Below are 18,297 nucleotides of genomic sequence, written 5' to 3' on the forward strand. Positions count from 1 at the left end.
GCCTGTGATCGCTCGGCACATGATCTCTCTCTACCTCAAATTAGCAGATCATTTCCTTGCACCGCGCAGTGTGACTGGTAGACAGGAACAAGCAGGCCTGTGAAAGGGGAATCCATCGTAAACCGACTGTTTCTGATAAATAAATAGGTGAGTTGTGGCGATGATTCTTCATGTGTTCCAGGAATGTGAACAATTCTTGGCGCAAAACATTTTAGTCAGTGTCAAGGTGAACCAAGGCTTTTTTTTTTTTTGACAACTTCTGAAAAACAAAACTGAGAAAAGGTTTGTGGGTTTCAGACAAGGCTTTACTATTCAAGGAGATGTCATGATGACATTTAACATTTTCTGTATATGTGTGTACCATCTGTGGCACCAAATAAAGCCCACGCACTCCCCTCACCTGAACTCTCCACACTTCATCTGGCTTATTTTTTTCAGTTTCTTTCATCTTTCCCCACATCTCTTTTTCTGTGGATTTTTATACCAGTTGTAATTAATCAATTTAAAGAACATTACACAATTACCCTTAATCATTTCTTAACTGTAAAAGCGTTTTTAAACAAAACTACTACAACTAAGCTTCAGCTCTGGTTCCAAATATTGAGCCAATAGATTGACAAGCCAGTATATAGAACTGGTATGCAACTGGATTATTTGTTTTTTACATTTCAACAAATCAAAGAAACAAAATAATAAAATTAAAAGTTAGAAATAATCTAGCTCATTCACTTGGAGTGCATCAGGGACAACAAACAGATTTCTCATCATTTGTTCCATCATTGTGTGCACAATGATAAATATATAATGTGAAGTCACACACAGTCCTGCAGAATTCTGCATATTTTTAGATATGTAACAGGATGATGTACCTGCTATTTACAGCTGTGTGCAAGATTCAAATTAGTTTTTCTCTCAATGTTAACGTTCAAAGGTCACGCTCATCTGCTCTAAATGCCATGCTAACAATGCGTGGAACATCAGGAAATGCATCAAATTGCAGAGAGAAAAGTGACATTTTGAGCCAGGTGGTTAATTTTTACTGAATATACTGCACAATGGCAAAAAAAAAGAAAAACATCCACTACTGCATGTGGTTACAACTGAAGAAAACTCTGTGAAGAACCACCCTCGCCAATTAGTGGATCGTTGTTGTTGCCTTGTTGGCTCATTTCTGGTGGGTGTCAACCCAAATTTAAGTAAGCTATATTTTTTTTCTATTCTATTTAAATGAGGCCTCTTTTTAAGGGAAATTCCCCTGAAAATCACCAATAAAAGTCTTAATCTATTATATATATCTCCATTTTCTATGCAATTGGAGCCAAATTACAGGTTTACATTAGAATTTACAAGACCATAAAATTAAGGATTACAATTTTATGCCCCAAGGTTAAAGTCTGCATGCTCTTTCAAAGGTTTCTCTTTACAGTTATGGCAGGGAGAAACTGAACCCCATATTTATTCATTAAATCTAACATTTCTTGAGACAAAAATCTGTCAGACTTAAACACATTGCGTGTACTACAACGATTATTGTATGTTACTGCACAGAAGGAGGCTAGTTCTACGGTAAAGTCAATAACGAATGATCTACATGTCCTCACACTGCAGAGACCACCAAACTCAGTAAACCTGTTTTGGGAATAACAGTCAAACTGGTCAATCCGGCCGGTTTTCCTTAGCCAGCAGTGGATGGTTCAGTTTGGTTGACCAGGTTGGTCAAAGCAACTAGACATGAAATCTGTGGCCTTTGGTAACTAGTTTTATCACCAAGATCCCAAAATCAGAGAGTCACTGATAGTTAAGATTATACTTTCTGGTTTGAAAGGAACATGTTGGGACATAACACAAAAAGGAAAGTTTCACTTTCCTTTCTGAAACAATAGTTGACTGTTAGCTGTCTAAATATCGAAAAGGTGTCATTTTCCCCCCCCCAACTGCTGGCTGCAACCAGCAGAAGGGGCGTTACCCGAGGTTACCCGAAAAAGACCCATGTGTCATCAACACCCTAATCCCTGTCCCCCCAAAAATCAGTGCTATCTGTAACATTTAAATTAATTGAAGGACTTAATAGTGACTTTAAGACGGACATTTTGCAGAAATTAATTTGGAGTTAAGAATTATATGATCCACAGAGACTGGAGAGACTCTCTGTGGATCCAGAGACTATCATTTTATTTAAGTGCCAAAAACGAAAAACTCGTATGCACACACAGCAGGTTTATAATCTATCAAGGTGACTCATGAGGTTTTCACTGTGCCAAAGACTTTTATAGTCTTCGCAAACATTATGACAAAATGTCAATGTAGAAAGCAATGATGATGGATTCGGTGCTGAATGTGAAAGAGACAAAGTGAGAATGTGGGTTTGTGAGGTTTTTGTGTTTACCTGCATGCGATGTACGAGGGTGTTAGCAGCTCTGGGTGTGTAGGTGTATGAGGGACAGGATGACTTAAATGATAATGATCTCTCATTTCCCTAGCTTGCCTTGCCTCACTGCAGGATCCCTGCCTGATTTCCTTATGAAGCTTAGTTGGACACAAACATTAGGTTTTAGTGCACACCGACTGCTGCACATTAAAAAAAACAAAAACAAAAAAACAATGAGCCCTTCTATAAAAATAGAAACTGTGCTAAAAGTTTTATTACAATAGGCTCTGAGTTTAAATAAGACCTTTACTTGAAACTGTCCTTTGGCAATCAACAACACTAGGTGATCCAGTTATTTTAGGACATCTCTGACAGAGGTAAATACTGGATCGGTGATGTGTTTTTAATGCTGTTATTGATTCAACATTACCTTGCATGGTGGCCTTACATAACCTGAGCATGCACACTAGACAAACATTACTTCAGCTCCAATCTTCTCTTCAATATAGCCAAACTAATAACATTTAGTTTAATTTTGATTCATGATTTTACCTTAAATTGTCCTCTCAAATATATTTTTTTTTATAAATTGAAGCTGTATATTGAAATGCTAAACTACAAGCAGAGGCATATTTCAAGTTTCCAAGCACTGGAAAGATTAATAAACAGGATTTGCTTAGAGTTCTGTGACTGAGAAACAATGTTTGCCTTTGCAACATGCCTTTATCCAAGTCAACCAAACGCATGAGGAAATAAATTCTGTGCCTTTTTCTTTGCTGCATCAGCAGTGTAAAACAGTCAGGCGCTTAATAGCTTGTTTGTATCTGTTTGGTCTGCATGCATGCTGTTTTATTGTATTAAATCAAATATATGTGTATTAAATGAAAAGCTAATTAAGAGAACCTTAGTTCAAACAATTCACTTTTTGTTTTTTCTTCTTTTCTGATTGTAAACTTTCAAATAAAAGGAATAATTTCCCATATTTTCTGTGACAGAAACTGCTGCAAATCTTTCCAATCAAAGTAAATAGATCCTAAAGACTTTCACTTCCTAAATAGGAACAGCAATTAAAACTTTTGCTAAGTATAAATCAGACAGAGGGTCAGCAGCTGCAGAGTGAAGTGGTGCATTTAATTTCATATCAGTACAATTTTAATGAAACTACAGACAATGTGTTTCTGTTCAACAACAGGAAAACAGTTATCAAAGCAAAATCAGGGATGCAGACAGTTGAGTCCTCTATCCCTGCATAGATAGTCAATGTATAACTAAATGGGGTACAACAGGGAAAGAAAAACCAATAAATTACAATTTTTTTAAAAAACCTACAAAACTATCACTTTTTAATCTCTAATGGACAGCAAAATAACCTCAAAGCTAGAAGTCCTCCTTTAAATTATTTAATTAAGCCTCTGGATTACGAAATAACTTCTCAAAGGAGAAGTTAGTTCATTAAAAATTAAAAAGCCAATTAAATTATCCGAAATGCTTGAAAGTCAACAATCGCTTTGACAAAAACAGGCAGTTGTATTATCATTAACGCACAGCAGCTCGAAACCACAAGAGTATAACACATGGTGCTTTGATGCCCACATATTCTGCAGAAGGTATCGCCCCAGATCAGATGAATACGATTTGAAAAAATGCACCATTGTGCAAGCATTGTGCAGTTTTATTTGATACATGTGGGAATTCGAGTCCTTTTCCCCCTTTCATCTATGGAAGGATCCGCTCAAGACAATTGTGTTCAGGGAGAGAGGGTGGAAAAACTAGAACAAAAAAAACAACCAAACAAAAAAAGCATGCAATTAGTTCACCCAGAGTGCTTTTGTAAATAAAAAGTCCTCTGAGTCAAAGATTTTTTTTTTAAAATCTTCACTGTGCAGAGATAAAAAGCCTGCAGTCTGTCGATACAGTCATCTGATGAAGGAGGAAGCACTTCGGTGATCACCTTGAATGTGAGGCTAAGATGTGTTTGCACAAGAGTGCTTTTGCCACACACAACCTCGAAAAAGCTATTCTTTGGTCTAAAACGCAGCTCAGTCAAGTGTGAGGTGGTTACTACAAATATCACAGTCACAGAGAACGTCCTGCATAACGAAGGAGGAGAAACATCTATAGCTGCAACTTTTAGTTCATCTTTTTTTCCACTACAAAAATTGAGACCTTTAAAACAACATTGCCTCAATTATAGTTTCTGCGAAAACCAAATTAAACCTAAGAAGGAAACATCTATTAACTAGTTTACTGTCAGTGTGCTTTCCCTAAATCACGATGTTAAAACAACATAAACAAGTCACATGAATTTAATTAAATGTACTAAAGCAAGTACATTTTACTTAATTTGAATAATTCTATGAAAAAATAAATACATATAAGCCAACTCAGAAAATTATAGCTCTTAGATCTTACATAAAGAAATAAGTGAAGTGATACGTCTCATTTTTGTTATTGCATCCTCACAGCAACAGGAACACTGCTTTAATTAACATTTGAATAACAAAGTCGCACTAGTCACTTCAGCAGTCTCAGCCATGCTGGCCTGTTTTAACACACAAACACTGGAAACCACAAATCCACAACAATCGGCGTCTAAGTACGAGATAAGTGAAATGAGGATCAAGACTGCTAGATCTGGACTTAAACGTTAACAGTCTTGGTTCTTGCACTTGCTGGTGCAGAATTGTCCATACTCAGAAAACCGTAAATCCACATTGAGAAACCAGACGAGTGTTTGGGTAAAAAGTGGTGAAAATTCAATGTAAACAAGTTAAAAGAAATATTTTATTTTAAAGTAAAATTAGCAAGGGCAGTAAAGCAGTGACAGCAAATTTCACTGAGCAAAATATCATACACAGTTTATACCAAAAATTCAGCGCATCCAAGTCTGAATAAAATCTAATTTCAACATAACAGCAATAGCAATTTATACATTTCCTTAAAGACCACATGACCCTTTAAATACATCTCTTACTCAGAAGAATTCATTCACACTGGTCAAGTCTGGCAAAAAAGAAATACATTTTACACACAGTCACTACCAGAATCATGTTATATATTATTTCTGAAGTTTTTTTGCTGTTGTTTTTATCCATTTAAATTGTACTTTAGTCTTTAAACTGTAAGTGTTCTCATTTTAAAGCAGTGTAAATGGAAAAAAAAAAATGGAAATATCTTTTGCAGGAGCAAGGCATAAAATAATGTTCCCCTAAAATTATGCCAAACTATCAGTTTGTTTGCTGGGGTAGTTCAACTATTTTCTATTTTTCAGTACACCCTTTATACATTTATTTTGTGTGGTTCACAGTTATAGCAGCTCAAAGCTCGGTTTCCTAAGCAAAAGCAAAGCTACAACGTGAAATACAAGTAAACACGGTCCAAATCCTACACCCACGTGAAACGCCTCAAACGTATGCCCTGCACAGAGCTACCATTCAACCTTTAACATTTCTAATATCCATTTTACGCTGACTTAAAGTGAGAGACATCAGTGGGGTGAATATTATCTTCCTCACAACCGCAGGTGACTCAGAAACACACAAACACACTCACGCGAGAATAAAGATCTGAAACTTTATATATTCAAAGTTCAAAGAAAATGAAATTCAAACTCTGAAGTTGATTTCACAGTTGGGTGCTTGTTTAAGCTGCTTCAAATCTGGTTTTGAATTTTCCTGTTGTATTTTTCTGATTATGTGCAGAAGCATGACTCGGATGTTAAATAACTGAAATTTACCTAAAGCTCTTTTGTCTTTAGTCTTGTCCATTTCTTTCCTTTCATGAATTTTGTCTTTCAAAGCTCAAAAATATGCTTACAGAAAAAAATGCAAGGATTCATGTCTGTGTGTTTTGCACAGAACTTCATAATTAATCGAGATAAATTGTACAAAAGATTGATAGTTTTTCTAAGTATTTATGCTGCAAGACAAATTTCACTTATTTTTAGTGCTTTTGTCAGGTTTAAAATGAAATGAAGATGAAAGACTAGTTACTAGCTATAAATGCTATACATTCTAAGAAATTGAATAAAATATCCATTGCAAAATCTAAATATTTAAAGCAACTTTCATTTAACCCCGTTTTATATTTGTGTGTAGCCTCGATGTTTTTAAAACAGATTCATCGTGAATTCCTGCGCTTCTGAATTTAACTGAATTTCCTTCTGTGTGTAAGAAAGTGAGAGAAGGAAAAACAAACCCAAAATGTCAAATGTCTGCCTTCACATCACACAGGAAGCTTATCAGGCTGTGACCTTTTGATAATTGGTTCTTGTTGTTTTTGTTGTTTACAGGGTGAATGTATGCCGGTACACTAAACTGACATGGGAATTTTAGTGCATTGCAAAGAGAAATATACCTCAAGGTATTGTTACATTATATTCACGTGACGACCTTGATTTTTTCGTAACTATGAAGCCATTTTTGATTATGAAAGATGTCTTGAGTGCCGTTTTTATTTCGAGCACGGACAATATGAACGCAGTGGCAGATCACCGGAACTCCTTTGTATTTTATGGACGGATAAAATCAGCTTCGGTCGATCTTTTTATTTGTTTTGTTAATATTCCAAGTTCAGTAATGGGCTGCTGTGAGAAAACACTAAGCAGCCTGATAACATAACACGTTCATAGAGTCGGTGGAAAATATGGTGTTAAAAGCAGGGACGCGTCGAAACCCCAGACACCCACTATGTCTTCCTTTACGAATCAAAGAGAAGTAAGACAAGATGTAAAGTGACCAAACGGTGGTCACATTACATTTCGTCCACTGCTTTGTCCCTCTATTTTCCCTCTAGGTGAATAATTGTTCTGCGCCTCAAAGCAGAAGCACACCGGACATGTTTTGAGTTTTGCAGGCCATCGACTCTCTCCGCAGAAACCAAAGTCCGAAGAGCCCAGAGACGATCGAGGCATCTCAAGTAATTAGAAAATAAGGCTGAGTTACACATGCACACGTTCAAAGAAAAATCACATTTCCATGTCTAATTATTTATCACACCGAGGAATAAAATCCATTCCTGCAAATGCAGCTTACTTAATATTTAATTTCCAGCAACAGCCGAAACCGAATCGACTCTTCATGCGCCTGCTTATCAATAATCATTTAATTGCATACTCTGCTCCTGTCTTTCATAAAATCTTCGACACTTTTACAGTAGGACTTATAACGAAGTCATTCTTTTATTATTTAAAGTTTCATCGTGGTACAAACATTTTTCTTGGAGGGGGGAAGGCACGCAAAGGTAACGATAAATGTAAAATCTGGGGGTGTGTGTGACACATAGGTCACGTGGAAGAATCGCAGTATTTTATTTTATTTTGGCAAATTTGATTTTTGACATTTGCTGGTGTTGAAATCTTGGAAGGAAAAAGTACAAAATGACCGCATTTTAATGCGAATTCTGTGGGCTAAGACCGGACACAAGAGGAAGTCTGTTGTAAATAATTTCACAGCAGAACTGCTCAATAATAACAGGTGATGTAGACTACGTGATTTTGATTAAACACAATTACAGGAGGACTGAAAGATGTCAAAAGCAACACAGTGTTGTAATTCCTTTAGAAAATACAACAAGAGGAAAGAAACATAGAATAAAACTCATATATATCTATTTTTTCCCCCAAGTTTAAACTCACCACTGACCGCCACAACTACTCAGAAGTTAATCGGGAAAAACTGGATCAAAAATACGACATACTGTCCGAGAAAAGGTGGATAAATTTTTTTCTAAGATGTGACAATAGCCTGGACCATCTGTCACGCAAATTTGGTATTAATGTTGTGAAACAGCCCCTGGTTTTATGTTAGGCTGATATTTAATCGAATTTTTCATATATATATATTTTTTAAAGCGTCGAAAACAGTGTTTTAATTTGCCTGAAATGTATTTCAGGCGAATGCATATGTGAGAACTGCAGAAGAAGAAAAACAAAGAAGAAAGACTTGGCTTTTTTCAGTGGGAAGGAGTCTCCCTCTAGTGGTTAAAAAAATAAACTACACCAATTTATCGCCTCTTCCCTCTTTCTGGCTTTCACACTCACACACACATTGACATTTAGCGAGTACAGCATGACCTCATCTTACTGACAGTCACCTAGGTTTCAGTTTCTGAAACACCCCTGCAGTGAGATCTACTCCGACCAGGTAAAGAGTCCACATATGGTGACTTACTGACGCAGTGACGAAGGGGGGAAACAATGTTTCCTGAAAAGCTACGTTTCCCAGTGTGATCAGCACAGGCTAAAACCACAACAAATCTAATGCGCTGATGAAGTTTGACCAGAGCAAATAGAATATTAAAATACTCTCTACATTTAAATGGATACTTAACAAGCTTATATATTGAAACAAATGTAAATAAACATGACTGCAATGTGCTGCACTTTATGCTATAACCTGTCAAATGAGTTAAATTTAAAAAAAAAAAAAAAAAAAGACAAGCAGAGAAAATAAACTATATTAGTTTTCCAGTACTTTTAACTGTTTAAGTGTTTTGTTGTGTTCCAACAAAACACTTAAAGCTAACTTAGTAGCGTTAGGTTATGTGGTAATTCTAAATTGCCCATAGGTGTGAATGTGAGTGTGAATGCTTGTGTGACTGGCAGCCTATCCATGGTGTATGCTGCTCTTGCCCTAAGACAGCTGTGATAGGCTCCAGCCCCGCCTCCCGCGACCCTAATTTGGATAAGTGAAAGAGAATGGATGGATGGAAGCTAACTTATTCAAGGAGGAATTAATTCATGCATTCATTTTTTTCCCCACTTTTCCACTTGAGGTTTGCAGAGGCATAGCAGCCCATCCTAGACATCAGAGTGAAAGGCAGGGTATACTGTGGACAAGCTGCCAGTTTATTACAGAGCCACACAGAAACAGACAACCACTCATGCTCAAATTTACACCTAAGGACAATTTAGAATTACCAAGTAATCCAACATGCATGTCTTTAGACTAAAGCTGGAGTGTGTGGAGAGGACTCACACAGGTACACAGAGAACATGCAAAGCCCAGGCACTGGGTCAAAACCCTTCTTGCTGCAAGCAAGTGTGAACCCTCACCACAACGTCAACCAATTTTATTATTAATTAACTGGAAACAAGCCTGACCAGTCTGACAGTGCTACATGAGACCTCTGCAGTCTTTAATTTAAGTCTACCTCCTTTCTAGGAGGACACAAACTGTAATTGTTGTGTGATGGTCCTGAGTTTTGGACTCAGGGTTTTGGGTTTGTGGACTTTGAATTCTTGATGCTTATTTAATGTTCTGTTTGGTTTTTAGTTGTTTTTTTTTTTATTGATAACTGTGATTGTGACATTTTTCTGTATCTTGAGCCTTAGTTTGTTGTCTAAGTTAATAGCGTCCTATTAGTTTTCTGCTTTAAGTTTATTTGGTATAATTTCATTTTCTTAGCCTTCCCCTCATATCTTACTATGTGAAGTTGTATGTTAAGAGTCTTTGTCAAGGCGTTGAGTTATTGAGTCATTTCCTGTTTTATTTTGGTAGTCTTTTATGTTTAGTCTCTTGTTTTGTCTTCCATAATTAGTTTCAGCTGTCTTCCCTATCCCTTTCCTCTTCCCTCATTATCTCTTGTATTTATTGTCTCAGTCTCCTCTTGACATTTGTGGAGTTGTCCTTAGTTGTCAATCACCTAGTGCCAGGTCCCCCTGTCTTTGTTAGTCCTTTAAAATTCTTAGTATTCTCTGATCTTTGAATTTCTTCTCCAATGGCTTTTTGGATTCAGGATTTTTGTTTATTGCCAGTGCAATCAGCATTAAAGCGTGCTCTGAGTTACAGTCATGTCTACTACGTTCAGATCTGGGATTAACTTGACAATCCATGTAAATGGTAAAATGGCCTGTATTTGTATAGCGCTTTACTAGTCCCTAAGGACCCCAAAGCACTTTACACATCCAGTCATCCACCCATTCACACACAGGTGATGGCAAGCTAAATGGTGGCCACAGCCACCCTGGGGCGCACTGACAGAGGTGAGGCTGCCGGACACTGGCGCCACCAGGCCCTCTGACCACCACCAGTAGGCAACGGGTGAAGTGTCTTGCCCAAGGACACAACAACCGAGACTGTCCAAGCCGGGGCTCGAACCGGCAATCTTCCGATTACAAGGCGAGCTCCCAACTCTTGAGCCACGATCGCATGTAGAACATAACAAGTTTCTGTTTAAGATTTGTGTTGGCATTTGTTTTGCAAACTAGTCCTGTTTTTAGTTTTTATGTTTTATTCTTTATTTAAACAGAAGGACATTTAGCAGAAAATAAAACAGGTCAACTCTGGCCTCTAGTCTAAGATCTCCTCTGCTTCTTTGCTTTTCTTTGTCTACCTGGAAATGTTGTAATAATGCTAACACTCACACCACCACTACTACTACTTATCATTATTATTATTATTATTATTATTATAAGAAGAAGAAGAAAAAATAAAGTCCATCCATCCATGGATCTAGCTGTGCATCCATCCATGGATCCGTCCTCTTCAACTTATCCGTTTCAAGGCTGCAGGGGGGCTGGAGCCTACGTCATCTGTCACAGGGTGAGAGGACAGGTGGCAAGTCCATCACAGTGGTAAGTGTTTACCTTTAAGGTGTGCTGCTGAACTGAGAAAATATTCATTGATCATGTAGCCATGAAAGTATATATACATATATAAATATATCCTCCCGAGAGCCAGCCTATTCATTTCTGTCCTCTGTAATGGACAATTGTTTTTGGTATATCTCTTTTGACTTATTTGAGCTCCCCTATTAAGTACTGATGTACAAATAAGAGAACAACCTGGGCTTTCTATTGATATCTCATTTGTTTGGGCGGCCTCTTTTATCTCCAAAGAGGAAGGAAATCACAAAAAAAGTTCAAAGGGAAGATTCTTTTTTCCTCGATTCTCATGAGGATATAAACAAATATAAAAATGTATTATTTTATACGCATTTTTTGCAAAGTGAAGACCTGCAGGCTGCTTTGGAGTCAGGTGCATTCAGAAACATTAGCCATTTTGCACCATAAAACACTGACTATGCTGTTGATCCCTCTATATATAGCTTTTATAAACCACTGTTTCCATGGGGGGGAGATGATTTGTATCCTATAACTGGTACAATTGTTTCTGATATTGATTCCCAGAAAAAAGACTTAACAATACTTTCCAACACAGCTGTTCTCTCTACATGTCCTGCCTTCGCCCTGGCATAACTCTGTTTGGTTTACACATCACGAAGAAGAATGGAAAGAGCCAAAAGCAGTCATCTCACATTTAAACCAGGTAACCTGACACGAAGTCGAAACTGTGTGGTTTAACTGGGGAATGAGAGGGCGACTTTGGAGGCGGCAAAGTTATAGTTTCTTTAGTTTGGTACCAAAAAATGAAACAGATACGCACACTATCTGCCTTCAAGTAAAATACTGCAAACTCTTTATAGCTATTGTCATTTGACAGGCTCTTTATTCATGATTATAAAGCAGTAACTGATAACGTAATCTGCATGACCATATTCTCCAAGTGTTTTTTTAAGTATACTAATAGTTTTCCCTGAATAACCCATTCATTACTGATAGTTAACAAATAAGATTTTGTTTGTGAATTAAAATCTTAATATACTTTGCTCAGTATCAATGTCATAAAGTGATTTTACTACAAGAATAATGCATTATTGTATTGATTTATTCCTATGTAACAAAAACAAATGTATCTCTTAAGTCCAATTCTAAAATGAAGCCTTAAACTTGACACATTGACAGTTAACCTCCTAATTGGAAGCTTGACAGCAGTAATTAAGAGGTTATTGACGCAAATCCCTTAAAGTTAATAATCTTGTCATTGCAGAATACAGTCATACAGAATAACTTATTAATTACCACTTTATAATGACCAATAAAGCGCTCCTATTCTGCTTGTTATTCCAATGTCCTACATGATAGGACATACTGTCACATACTGTGTATGCTACCGTTGTATATAGTGTATTATCTTACCTTTTTTCATTGGTTGTACTTATTTGTATTTTTGTATTTCCTTCTGATATCTGTACCTGAGCTGAGGTAATGCAAAAATGTCCCCGTCGTGGGATCAATAAAGTCTTATCTTATCATATGATGTCATTATGCCCTAATTTTCCAATGTAACTTGCATATATTTATTAAGGTTAATCCCTCCTGATAGACAATGATTTTCATTAACTAATCATCATTTTTATTTGAAAGGAAGCCATCTGTAACGTTTTGCACAACCACCGAGCATTAAAGATATTTTAAACACTTTGGTTTGCCTCTCAGTTCTTGAGCATAAGCTTTTTTTCTGAATAATTTTGTCCCATTACATTTTATATAAAAGTATTTTAGTTAGTTTACCATCATCTATGACAAATGGTTACACAGAACCTAAACCTGCATAATGTTTGATAGTTCTGACAAAACGGAGATTTGATCCTATTAAAACGGCAGATTGAGAGAAAATTAGCTGATTAATCCTGGCAGCTATAGTTTTCAATATCTTTTATTTTACATTTGGTTGAAAGCATGATCAAAATGATCATAGCTTTGCATTTTTCTTTCTATACAGAAGGCAAATGACTTTAAAAAAACATGAACTTATAAAAGAGAAATGCACTGTTGTTAAAATGGAAAAATGAAGCACAGACAAGAAACACCACTAGAGGCTGACAACACTTGTACTTTATTTACAGTAACTGTCCTGACTTCTTTAACTGAATGTGGCCATAGCATAGCATCAAAATGTAACACAAAGCAATTTCAACTGAGATGAGTTCATTTTAAAGGATCATTTGAACCCTGTAACCTCCATATTTCACCAAGTGCCGTCTCTAACAGGACAGTCATTTTTCTCTGAGAGTTACCAAAAATAAAAGCCTACAAATGAGACAGCTAACCGTAGAATATGAGCTTCTGAAAACTTCTTTGTCATTTGTCTCTTACAACCCTGAGTAATGAGCAGAGCGATGTTTGTGCCGTTCTTAGTCATTTACTGTATCTTGAAGCGTAATTCATGATGAGTAAAGGTGCAACAGAACACACACGCCCACAAACTAGTGACCTACTACTGTTTTCACCTTGACAGGATATTCAGTTTTAACATTTATTGATCTCAAGCCTGACATCTGACTCACACACCCTTATCCTGACTGTTGTGAAGGGTTTATCGTCATTTAGGGACACTGAAATCTCGCTCAGAACCTGGCCTACAGCGCACACGCCCATGCGATACAACACACACACACACACACACACACGAAAAGTCACTTGACCTTTTTTTTTTTTAAGGAGGAGACTTTCTGGAGCTCAGCAGTTAGATTTTCATGTGAAATAAAAACAAACATGTGGGAGGCTCAGTTCTACAGAAAATTATCAATCTATTGTCACACTATTTTAACTGTAACACAATGCTTATTTCTACTAAGTCCACAAGTCATGTGGCACCTTGACCCCATGACTGAAAAAGTGTACAATACTGACTCATGAATTTCTACAATGAAAGGTTTTTTAAGGACAATGTCATGGTTTCATGTTAAGACAAAACAAAACCAGTTTGATTCAAACCAATACTAAACTTACGTGCACACACTTGCACACATGCATATAAAAGCATTTTGCTAGTTCTTGCTTATGTTGTTTTTTCATCATCTTTATATAGTCACTTGTTTTGGTCTGTTCTCATTTTCTGGATTTACTGTAAAGCACATGCGGGATAAAAATATATTCGACTAACTTGTTTCTAGTGAACCTGAGTCAAAACTACTCTGATTTCATATACACTCTTCTGCAGCTTTGGGCCTCTTCATGCCTATCAGAGTAAAGACAGCATGGCTGAAATATTTAAACTAGATAAAACATTTTGAATAGTAAATAAACCCTAAGCATACTGTAAATAGTAGAATTAGGATTTTATTGTGCAGCTCACGTACTAAAGTTATTCCTGATCGTTGGAGCCAATTTCAAAAAAAGTCACTTGTTCTGTCGTCTTCTGCTTTCAAACAAATTCTCTTAATTATTAAGGAAAGAGAAGTAAACTGAAAAATATATATATATATTTTATTGGGAAATATAACTGGGCACAGACCAAGTTGGGAACTGAATTGATTAATCAGTTACGTCAGGATCAGTATTAACAGTCCTTTATCTAACTTGCAGTATATTGATAAATCAGTTTTAATATATGTATTCATGGGCATGTGAGTGAAATACTATCAAACATTTAAATACGCTGTATTCTCAGACTGAGAACACAGCCGATCACTGTCGAGGGAGACGTGATGCAGAGTCATTTTCTGTTCTTCGGTTTCTACTTTAATTTTCTGGATGACACATAGCAGGTTCTCACTTCTTCTATAGCTGCTCTTATCTGTCAAAGGCAAACCTTTGAATAAATAATTGTAACCCTCTCAAGTAAGTTGAAAAAAATATCTGCAGCTGTCCTTATGAAGTCCCTATGTATGCATCTCAATGTGCTTTGATGTGTAACATTTTAAGCCCAACTGAAAACTCTTAAAACTCGTATTTTTAGTGAGCGAAGCTAAATTTCAGCCTATCACTAACTGTGCCTTTACCATTTTAATAACCACTACGAGTGTCACTTAAACTGCAGTAATTAAATCAACAAAATTTAAAAAAGAAGAAGATATGCTAAGAGCTTCACGGCTAATGTCCAGAGTGGGAATTTTCTGATAAAGTAAATTGTATTCAGCACACATCCTTGTCTACTAAGTTAGACTTTGGTACTCCACTACCACTGTGTTTTATTATATTGTTGTTGTTTAGCCTTTTTTTTGTTGTTAACAGAAAGACTTTAAAAATACTTCACAGCGTGCCGTAAAAAATATAATCCCTCTATAAGACTCACCAAACTGTTTTCAAATGCATGTTATGAGCTGTCTAACAAAATCACAGGCTGAATTATGTTCTGAACGGATTAAGAACTGCATTTAATATATCACACTTTAGAGTTAGAGTGTACGTTCAGAAAAAAACACAGAGGTAGGGAGAAAAAAAGTGATCTCAACCTTATCCCAACTATATTCTCCAAATAACCTGTCATATAATTAACTTTATATAAAAAGCTTACCGCTCTCAGCGCAGTCCACTCTCACCGTCTGTTACTATTTGTATTTTTTCATTTTGCAACAAACATTTTTAAAGTTAGGATTAGATTGTTGGTGGATGTCAAGAAATATTAGGAGTTAGCTGCGCAAGAGGCTGTTTCCACCAATAAAAATGTACAAGGCAGCTAATTAATTAATGTGAAGTCAACAATGTATTTCAGAGGATTCCTTCACATGACTGATGAACGGTTTAGATGGGTGTTTACCAAAGGATGAGGCATGAATGACAACTACCCTAAAAACAGTAAATTTTAAATGTATGGGAGTGGGAGTGTGTTTGGCGTTTCTCTACCCGGCAACAGAGAGCTGAGTCATCTCTGTCACAGCACTCCCACGCCTACCCACGCTGCACTGCTCTCGGTCTCTCTTGGCGGTGGAGATGCATGGCCACGGACACGATACCAAAACTAACTGCATCACTTCATTCTGGCCCACAGGTGACAAAAACATACATTTACCGTAAACGGGGGGAGCCTTGGCGGAACAGGGCTGGCATAGGTGGGTGTGAGTGCATTGTGTGTATGTGTCATGTGTGTGAGTGAGTGTGCCATCTGACAGTACATGGAAACTGATACCACTTATCAAACATTACGAAAAGTGCGTGGACTGAAAGGAGTGTTTGAAAGAGCAGAGAGCAAAAAAGAGAGTGAAAGAGTTGTGTTTCTATGTATATATTTTGACCTTAATTTCATACAGCAATGCAGCCCAAAGTGCTTCATAAAGCAAGATTGTGCAGACCAAGCATGGCCTAACAGTTAGAACTTCATGAAGCTCAAGGTCAAATACATCATTCCAGGGTGAGTAGAGAAATGGCCCTGCAGTGCGTTTTTGGCATGTTAACGGTTTAAAAGGGATTTACATGTAAAAAGGGAAATCTTTCATCTTAAATGATGATTTAAGTCTAAACATGAGGCAGATGTAAGGCTTCCCAGAAGTCCACATTAACACACTCCCATAATATTTGTCTGATTAAATAACCCCATGTGACCTAACTGCCTCCGGGCAGTTCGTTTAGCTTGCACAGCTGTTCACTTTATCATGTTTTAATTAGTCGTTCGACTACTGGTTTCAGCCTGAATGTTTTTGTGCATAGGACAAAAATGACAGGTTTGTAACTTCTTGAGCCCAAATTATACTTTCCATATCCACTGAGCCACAAGGAACTGAACACTGGCAATAAATTCTCCAGCTGCATATCTCAGAGGTTTTGAGCCATGTCATGACATCCACAGGCTGTGTACGCGAACAAGACTCAACATGTCTCCTGTGTTTCTGTCTATAAAGAAAACTCAGCATATTACTGGACAGAAACTTAGAGCAACTGTCTGCATCTGTCCAAGTGACAACTTTGTACAAAAATACACATCTATGTAGTTAATGGGCTAAAATAAAAAAGGCTTTTGTAGAAAATTATGTAAAATATTGACTTTGACACTATGGCATCAATCACTGGTTAATGAAAAATACAGTAAGAAACTTTGAGCTGAGCATTTTTGTCGTTGCCATGTTGTTGTTTGTATGTGACAAAAGCAGTGAATCTGACTAAGAAACTAAGGGAAACTGCACACTCATACTGAAGCGATCCATCGATCACAAGCGAAGCCCACCCTAAAGCATACTGTACTTTAACGTCCTTTTGACAAATGAAAGCCATCATTTACAAAATGAGCATCGTGTTGTCTCAATTACACCTTGTAATTAACAACTGAAACCATAAAATCATAAGGCTAGTGTTTACTGGCATCATAGATCGAGGGAGCTGAGGGTTATCTTCCCGTTAAAATCTATTAAACTGGGCCTCTACTTGCAAAAGGAAGAGTCGCCCCTCACTGATCATTGGAAAGAATGAAAGTTTAAGGCGCTTGCACACTGGCTTCATTTTCCAGAGCTGCAAGATTTTTAGCAAGCACAAAGCTAGAAATGCTCACTGTCCAGCTATCACGTTTTTCACGGCATGCAAGACTGTGTCTGCAGCTACAATGATAAATGCAACTCACATTTATTCTGGACAAAATTACCCTTTTCACTGATACAGTTTAAGCCATTTTGTCTAAAACCTTCCTTATTTATTCAACTTTCATTGCAAAAAATGCTACTCCGTGTGAAAACATGATTTTAGGTGTCTTAGTGGGCTACAACCATTAAGTTGGTGACTCAAACAAATTAACTGGCTAAAAATATCACTGGTGTTAATAGATGTCATTCATCCTTGCATCCAAAGTAAAATATGAATCTTTACATTTTTATAGCTCACGTAATCTACACCAAAGCGCTGAGCTCCATTTGCTATACCTGGTAGATAAATAATTAAAATGTCACCTGTCACTAAAATGGCAAACTGGGGTAAAGGCTGTGTGGTGCAAAGGTGAATTAGATCAATAACAAATCTCTCACGTTTTTGGAAGCAATATACCACACAGAGTACCAATCTGAATACCAGTAGCTAGTTCTCCGGTAGCTTACACAATTTTGTTTTATATTCATCCATTTTTCCCACTCGCACTAAATATGCAAGTTTCCATTTGCCATTGAATGCAGCATTAACACAAACTACAGCTGATATAGCTCGAGTTTTGTGATTTTGGTCAGATAAACACATACAAGGCAACATTTGGTGTGTCTATGTTTGTTGTTTCTGTCACCACAGATCAAACAGCAAAGCAATGTTTGCTCTTGATGAAAATAACCTTCCAGTAGTCTTCCAGCCTTTATTTACCAAGTGATAGTCTAATTATTTTTATTTATTTATTTTTGCAATCCATGCCTCACTGTATGTCTGGCACGTTATAATAACGCTGCAACCTGTGAAG

At 36.9% G+C, this 18,297-nt stretch overlaps 1 long non-coding RNA gene across 2 annotated transcripts in view; it reads right to left on the reverse strand.

Annotated features, from left to right (window-relative positions):
- The window catches only part of LOC102081781 (uncharacterized), a 76,415-nt gene that overhangs the window by 33,695 nt on the left and 24,423 nt on the right, over positions 1 to 18,297 (reverse strand). The window lies entirely within an intron of this gene.

The sequence above is a fragment of the Oreochromis niloticus genome, linkage group LG13 (assembly GCF_001858045.2).
Source record: "Oreochromis niloticus isolate F11D_XX linkage group LG13, O_niloticus_UMD_NMBU, whole genome shotgun sequence".
NCBI lineage: Eukaryota > Metazoa > Chordata > Actinopteri > Cichliformes > Cichlidae > Oreochromis > Oreochromis niloticus.